The sequence below is a fragment of the Mastomys coucha genome, unplaced genomic scaffold (genome assembly GCF_008632895.1).
Source record: "Mastomys coucha isolate ucsf_1 unplaced genomic scaffold, UCSF_Mcou_1 pScaffold6, whole genome shotgun sequence".
NCBI lineage: Eukaryota > Metazoa > Chordata > Mammalia > Rodentia > Muridae > Mastomys > Mastomys coucha.
This window is the reverse complement of record NW_022196912.1, coordinates 76,521,594-76,529,178: the sequence shown is the minus strand read 5'-3', so window position 1 is coordinate 76,529,178 and position 7,585 is coordinate 76,521,594. Positions and strand designations below refer to the sequence as shown.

The 7,585-nt window shown below is 38.7% G+C and overlaps 1 pseudogene; it reads right to left on the bottom strand.

Annotated features, from left to right (window-relative positions):
- Window positions 1-453: 453 nt before the first annotated feature.
- LOC116080023 lies at window positions 454-1,806 on the bottom strand (annotated as a pseudogene).
- Between the last annotated feature and the right edge of the window lie 5,779 nt (window positions 1,807-7,585).

Sequence of the window (7,585 nt, the reverse complement as noted above, 5' to 3'; positions counted from 1 at the left end):
TAGTTAAAATGTAACTCTGACTTAAGTATTTTGTCATTTCAATGAGAAATAGTATAGAATAAAACATACTTTATAATCAATATTTAGATGTTTTAATATTTTCTTTTTTTAAGTCCATCTTTTTAATTTTGCTTTGAAAACTTCCTAATATTACAGAATTAAACTGAAATATAGTGATAATCCACTCTTACATTTCTTTGACGAACAGAAATTCATGAGCAAAAAAAAATGATGGAGAGAAACTTATAAAACTGAATATTTCAGCATAACTGCTGGACACAGAAAGGAATTAAATCACTCTAATAAAAATCAAGAGTGGATGATAAAGTGTGTAGAAACTGAAAACTTACAAACTATTTAAAGCTTGGAATCACTGACTCTTGAGAAACTACACAGATGGATCATGGGTGGTGATGAACAGCAGAAAGGGACTATGGATGAATCCGGGCTGTTCTAGCTATTCCCCATGCCACCTGTCTCTGAAGAAAGCCTGACATTGATTAGATAATGAGCCAGGCTAATGCTGGCATAAGATCCAGTGATGGCAACCTGCCTGCTGATCAGTAGATCCTTCCACTAGGTTTGCAATTTTGATTTGTACCTTAGACATTTGATGGATCTCATTTATTTTGGCTCGATGACACCTGATTCTACTGAAAATCAAATCATTTGTAATAGTGAGTTCATGAGAAGTAATTTGAGCAGAAGCATCCAAACCTGGCCAATAGCCTTTCACTTCTGGAAAGCTGGATTCAATGCTACTGGATCTGTTGTTTTGTCATGTGTCATGGGAAAATGAACTGTTGCACTGCTAACTGGTACAGCTTGGTCAAATCTGACTGTGGAATGGCAAACTGTTTTTGAATGATATAGGCCTCTATGTGCAACATGTCTGACCTGTAGGGACCAGCAGTAGAGGTGGTGTGAGGAAAGCTCTCACTGTCACTGCTTGTGCTGTACCTGTCCTGACCACCTACAAAGATGACTGGGGAACTGGAGGGTTTTGGTCAGTATGGAATGCTCGCACCCTTTTGGGTTGTTGGAATTCCACTATGACCTCGCAGATCAGTTTGACACATTCAATGATGGATTGCTTAATACCAGCAATAGTGATTGCTCACTCAATTGAGTTAGAGAGAATATCCCCTGCCACCGGGACCTGAGCCCCTCTACTCTCTTTTATTTCCTTGATCTTTCAACTACCTTTTCCAATAAGAGAGCCACACAGACTAGCAACAACTACCAGTTGTAAGGTATAGGAGTGGCAGGGGTGGAGTCTACTGGCAACTGTGCTCATAGCTTATATCTTCTTCCAGTTTTCTTTCCTTTTTTTGTTTTTATTTTGTTTGTTTTTCATTTAAGTTTATTTACATTTCAAATGATATATCCTCTCCTAGTTACCCCTCTGAAAAAATATCAAAAACAAAAACAAAAAACAAACACTATTTCTTCCCCCTCCCCCTGCTCACCAACCCACTCTTTCCCACTTCCTGGTCCTGCTATTCCCCTACACAGGACCAAGGGTTTCTCATCCCATTGATGACTGACTAGGTCATCCTCTGCTATACATATGCTGCTGGAGCCATGAAGCTGTGAGGATGGCATTAGTCAGTCCAGCCAAAGTGATAATTCTCTCATGACAATTTCCTTCTGAGATGTTGATACCTGCACCACTCTCTTAACACACATCTTCTTATCAGATTCTCCTTTCTTTCTGATGATACTGCCAACTTCCTTTCCATGCATAAGTAGCTTGATGGTGAGAGTGATATTTATTCCATCTTCAATCGCACCATTGTCCATGTCTAGCAGTTACAGGGAGCTGTAATTTAGTGGACAAGTCTTTGGTCACTGAAGGCAAGAATAGACTGAGTAGAAAAGGGGAACAGGTAGGAAGGAAAAAAGTAGGAGGCCAGGGGCAGAACAATAGGGTCAGGCTGGAAGGTGACACCCCCCATACACATATAGGCTAGTGGGCAGAGGAGGGGGACAGAGGGGGAGAAAAAGGAGGAAAGTGATTCCAGGGCTGGTGGAGGGCATTGCAGGGTGGATGAGGGCACAGCCTGCAGCTGCTCCAACTGTTGTCTCTGCTGGTCTGGGCATATTTTCTCTTTTTAACAAGCTAAAACCTATTAGTTTTATATTCAGCTCTGTGAAAGTGTTTTGCACTTTATAGAAGTATGTATTCACACTTCCTATATCGAATAACATCTAGATAGCACAATAATAAATGTGTAATGAGAATATGATAGAAATTATTGGAGATTCCTGACCCCAGATTTTGAAATTTTTCTCAAGAAAACATGAAATAAAAAGGATTGGGCAGTGATTGTATTTTTATCCTTTTTTTTTCTCACTTCCGAAATCTTTGCTGTAATTTTTGAAAGTTTTATACAATTTCATAATGCAGTATTTTACTTAGTGGGGCCTGTGTGTCTCTCTCTCCTTCTGCCTGGTGGAGCTCTCTCCGCTGGAGCCTGGAGCTGTGTGCTGCTGATGCCTGTGGCTGCACTGCACTTAGTTAAAAAGGAGGCAATGTATAAATGAGATATTTTATTGTAGGAAAGAGAAAATAGGCTGGTCAATTAGAGAGAAGGAAAGGAGAGGAAGGAGAATAGAAGAAGAGAGAGAAAGGAAAGAAAGAAGCAAGAGAAGAAAACAAAGAGAGGGAGAGAGAGAGAGAAGGCCAGAGAGGAAAGAGGGCAAGAGAAGAACAAAAAATAAGAGAGGAGAGGAAGAGGGCAAGAAAAGAACAAAGAGCAAGAGAGAGGGGAGGGATGTAAGTGAATATATACATACATATATTCCCACTGTCCCCTCTTGGTCACTCCCTCCCACAATTCTTCCCCTTCCCCCTCCTTCTTTTTCTTCTCAGAGCAGATTTAGGCCCACAGGGTGTCTCCCCATCTTGTTGTATCAAGTCTCTTCTGGGCTAGGCACATCTTCTCCCACTGAGGTCAGACAAGGCAGTCAAGATAGATAGTCCCACAGAGAAGCAATAGCTTTGGGGATAGTTCTCTTTCTAGTTGTTCAGAACCCACATGAAGGTGAAGCTTTACATCTGGTACATATGTGTGGGAAGGCCTTGGTCTGGTTTTTGTACATTCTTTGATTGGTGTTTCAATCTCTGAGAGTCCTTACAGCCATGTATGTTCTTTAGTTGGTGGTTCAGTCTGTGAAGGATCCAGGTTAGTTGACTTTGTTGGTCTTCTTGTGGAGTTCCTATCCCTTTTGACTTGCACTCCTTCCCCCTACTCTTCCATAGTAGTCCCCAAGCTTAATTCACTGTTTGGATGAGGTTGTCTGAATCTGTCTGAATCAGCTGCTAGGTGGAGCCTTTGAGGACAACTTCTTGTCTGTAAGCATAACAGAGTATCAGTAATAATGCTAGGGATGATGCTTGTCCATGGGATGGGTCTCAAGTTCGACTGGTTATTGGTTAGCCATTCCCTCAGTATTTTTATCAATTGAAAGAACTGAAGTTTTTTGAATTTAAAGGAGTGTTCCTAGGTTTAGATGATGGTCAGATGTTCCTTACTTACAGTCTAAACTAATAGAAGTAGAGTCATTAAAATGGAATGATTGGGACAGCACTCTTGGATACAGCTCTCCTCTAAGCATCTATTGGTATTCTGTTCATGTATACTGGTCCTCTGATTGGGATTTTGATTGGGATATGGTATGAGTCCAGTCTCCCAATGTCACATGTTGAAATTTAATATCCATTGTGTGGTATGGAGAAGAATGAAACTTAACTCAACTTGCATGTTTAAAACTAGGGTCTATGAGAATTTAAAAACTAGGGTTTATAATAGCAAGATAAGGTCATGTGGTGAAGCCCCAATGATTGAATTCTACTGCTGTTATGGAATGAAGGGACCTATTGGGTACACACACATACCCATACACACAAACACATACACACACACATACACGCACAAACACAAACACACACATTCACACACATACACACACAAACACACACACACATACACACATAAGCACACACACAGACACACACACATACATACACAAGCACACACACAGACACACACAGACACACACACACACACACACAGAGAGAGAGAGAGAGAGAGAGAGAGAGAGAGAGAGAGAGGGGAGAGAGAGAGAGGGAAAGAGAGAGATTCCTGTTAATTGCAGCATGATTCTCTAACTGGACTATACTAGTCATAATAGCTACCCTCAGATATGACTACCTTGAAGTGGAGAAGTGGAGTCTTGAGCCAATATCAACCTCTAACACATAACTTATCTTCTTTGTAGCACGATATTCCCAACAACAGAAAATTGACTGAGACACTCAGCAATATTTTTGTTGCTCTGTGCCTCACAGAGTCAAGAGTCACAGAAAGGCTATTCAAGTCCTGATGTTTCAATATAACAGGCTTTATTTTGTTTCTTGAATGCCACTGTTTTCTTTATTCTCTATACCATTTCCCTCAGCAATTTTTACATAATGTAAATGGTGATAAGCAATACAATTAAATTTTGTATACTGTAAAACTGTTCCCTGGAATATAGGGAACTTAAAATGCACCACAACACACAGTACCAAAGTATGCAAAGCTTTCATTAGCTGACACCTTTCTGTCTACACTTTTTTTTGTATGTTCACAAACTTATCTGAGATTTTCTTCTATGTATCTTTAAATTAAAGTCTACTACTTGTACTTCTATGGAGACTTGCTTCTTTATAAAAACTATCAGCCTTTATTACACTTCTTATACATACTAGTTAACTGTTTTGATTTTATTGTTCATATATATTAGGGGACACCTCTGTTAACTCGGATGAGAAAAAGACTCAATCTTACACAAAGAACTATAGACAATTAAGGAACACTGAAAGAAGAAAAATAGTCTTCCCTACTATCTCCACTTATGTTTAAAATCCAGATTCCACTAATAAGAGACAAAATTCAGTAGATATATGTTGAGTCTGGATTAATTTGTTTAAGGTGGTCTCCACTTCCACTCATTATTGCTACAAATCACATGCTTTTTATTCTTGTAAATGGCTGAGTAATATCCAACTCATAAATGTACAACCATTTACATATGTCATATTCTTATGTATTTATGAGATCACAGGCTAAAAACATAGCATGATCCTTGTGAACAGTGTTGTGATAAGTGTGATTATGCAATTTTCTAATTATATGTTGTCTTTATTTTCCTCAGAAAACTATCCCCACATGAAAGAGATGAAACACATGGTATTTCAATTTCTAGGTTCTCAATGAACACTCATAATTAAATACATGGTGAATACAATAATTTATATTTCTACTAATAGGATAAAAATTTCTTCTTCTCTCCAGACCCTTGTTAGCATTATTATTTTTTATTATATATTTTCTTTATTTACATTTCAAATGTTATCCCCTTTCCTGGTTTCCCCCTCCAAAAACTCCTTATCCCATCCCCTCTCCTCTGGCTCTCCAACCCACCCACTCTTATTTCCCTGGCCTGGCAATCCCCTAAACTTGGGCATCGAGCCTTCACAGAACCAAAAGCTTCTCCTCCCATTGATGACCGAAAAGGCCATCCTCTGCTACATATGAGACTGGAGCCATGGATCTATCCATGTATACTCTTTAGTTGGGGGTTTAGTCCCTGGGAGCTTTGGGGTTACTTGTTGGTTAATGTTGTTGTTCTTTCTATGGGGCTGCAAACCCCTTCAGATCCTTGGGTCCTTTCTCTAGCTCCTCCATTGGGGACCCAGTGCTCAGTGCAGTGGTTGGCTGTGAGCATCCACCTCAGTATTTGTCAGGCACTGGCAGAGCCTCTCAGGAGACAACTATATCAGGCTCCTGTCAGCAAGCATTTGTTGGCATTCACAATAGTGTCTGTGTTTGGTGACTATATATGGGAAGGATTCCCAGGTAGGGCAGTCTCTGGATGACCTTTCCTTCAGTCTCTGCTCCACACATTGTCTCTGTATCTCCTCTCATGTCTCTGTATTTTCCTCTTCTAAGAAGAACTGAAGTACATCTCTTGCCTAAGGAACTGAATTCTATTTAGGAGAGAGTTGTGCTTATGTATATAAAGCAAAAAACAACACAGTGACTCCTGGAAGCAATTCAAACAAACCAGAGTGATCTTGGGGAAAGTAACTTGGGCCCAAGGAAACAGTGGTATATTTTTTGCCAAATTCCTAAGCAACCTACCTGCAAAGGACATTGGACACAGAATCTGTGTAATTCTGTATACATCCTGGATTTAAAATAATGGAAAGTAAATAAATAAAAGTAGACTTGTGCTCTTGAAAAAAATAAAGGACCAAAGTATCAACACTTTGGTCTTCCTTCTTATTGAACTTCATGTGGTCTATGAATTGTATCTAGGATTTTCCCAGCTTCTGGACTAATGTCCACTTATCAATGAGTGCATACCTTGTGTGTTCTTTTGTGATTGGGTTACCTCATTCAGGATGATATTTTCTTTATGATAGCCATTTTGATTGGAGCAAATGGAATATCAGTGTAGCTTTGACTTGCATTTCTATGATGGTTAAATATTTTGAATATCTTTCATTGAATATTGGTCATTTATATAAAGCTTTGTTTTGAAAAGTACCAGTTTGATACTGACTGGATATTACAGGTCTATAACCATGAATAAAAATCTAGGGAAAACTCAGACTTTAGTAGGAAACATGAGACAATTAAAGTCTTCCTAATGCTAAAACATAAAATCTAAAACCAAGATTAAAAGCAAGAGAACTCTAGAGGAAAACATTAGCATTGGGATAAAATTGATAGAGAGAATGAGTCAGAGGACAGTGTTAAGAGAAAGATACAAATTGATTCCATAAATATGTAGTTTGATTTGAGATATATAGGACACAGATAAGCACTGTAGTTTGTAGTAAGACTTAATCACAATTATGGAGAAGCTCACACCATGCATGATACTCAACATTCACACACTTTTAAGATTAACATATAGTTATTAATATATTTTCCTTATTATGATGGAGTACATATTGTTATCACTAACTTCTTTGTTTTTGTTTTCTATCAGATAGTCTTTTATTGATGCATTTTTTCTTGTTGCTTCTTACCTAGCTCGGCATTCCCTGCACCATTTTTTATGTCATCTATGATGGCCTGAAGATGGTAGCCATCCAAATTGCAGACCATAGACCTAAGTACCAATGATCAACGTAATAGATTCAGAAAGTTCTGTGGCTACAGTCTGGTGTCTCATCTGTCCAGAATGGTTGACAATTTCATCAAATGTGACATTTCCACTATGTTTAATGCTCTTTTCCTTCTTCCCATATCTTGAGGGCTTTTATGATCAGACAGAGACAGAGGGCACCACCTCAGTCTGGGCCTTTCTGTTCTGTATGATAAGTGTCATGGTAATTCTCAGACCTTTGCAGTCACATTTGTGGATAGATATTATTTCAGTTTAGTTTTGAAAAGGGAATATCTTATTTTTTCCATATAGTGTGACTGAAAGTTTTGGAAGGTATAGTAGTCTGAGCTGAATTCTGTAGTTTATTAGAGTATGAAAAATGTCTTTTCAGGTTAATTCTGGCTTTTAGCATCATTGT